The sequence below is a fragment of the Mus caroli genome, chromosome 14 (genome assembly GCF_900094665.2).
Source record: "Mus caroli chromosome 14, CAROLI_EIJ_v1.1, whole genome shotgun sequence".
Classification (NCBI taxonomy): domain Eukaryota; kingdom Metazoa; phylum Chordata; class Mammalia; order Rodentia; family Muridae; genus Mus; species Mus caroli.
In genome coordinates this window covers 18,387,490-18,388,329 of record NC_034583.1, presented here as the reverse complement: position 1 = coordinate 18,388,329, position 840 = coordinate 18,387,490, and positions in this window count along the sequence as shown.

Here is an 840-nt window from a genome sequence, read left to right as displayed (position 1 = left end):
CTTGTATGCACAAACACACAAAACTCACACAGCAGGCCAGCTAGCTGCCTGCAGCAGTCTCAGAGCCCTTGGGGGTGGGGGGTAAGATGGTGCGCTTCCCTGGTGGTGGGGGGGCTCAACGAGGGTGGGGTCTAGCCCCCAGGATGTCCAGGAAAGCTTTACCCTTCCCCTCTTGACCAGTGCTTTCTCACAGGAGTGACGGAGCTTCAGAGCATAAGGGAAACGAACTTCCTGTGGGCCCACAGGCCTTAAGTCCCTCATCAGCAGAGGGAGATCTGAGATGGGGACAAGAGCCAGCCCTGGGCCCTGAGCCCAGCACAGCCACAAGTTTCCTCCACAGTTGAAGGAATCCTGTTTTCTGTGATGTCACTTCGGTCACAGTCACATCTATTGGATACTGGAGTGTCCTGGCCCAAATTAGACAACTCATGGCCTTGGTATTTGGGGGTAGGGAGCTCTGAAGAGAGACTGGTAAACAGACGGCAGTGACTCTCTGGTAACAGGTTGGTTGTGCTGTCCTCTCCATCTCTGTTCCCATTCGTGGGTCAGAGGTGAGCTCCGAGGGAAGCTGGGTCAAATGGGTCCAGGGTGGCAGAGGGGCAGGGAGTGAGGTGTGCCAGATACCAGACTACCTACTTCATACACATCATCTCTTTTGCTCCTTGAAGTAACTCGTCGGGGCGGGGGTAAGAGGAAGTAGTCACCTAGAGGAAGCTAAGGCTCCAAGAGGCCGAGAGACTCGAAAAGCCCCTTTCTACAACCTCTCAGGGGGCCGGGCGTGGTGGCGCACGCCTTTAATCCCAGCACTTGGGAGGCAGAGGCAGGCGGATTTCTGAGTTC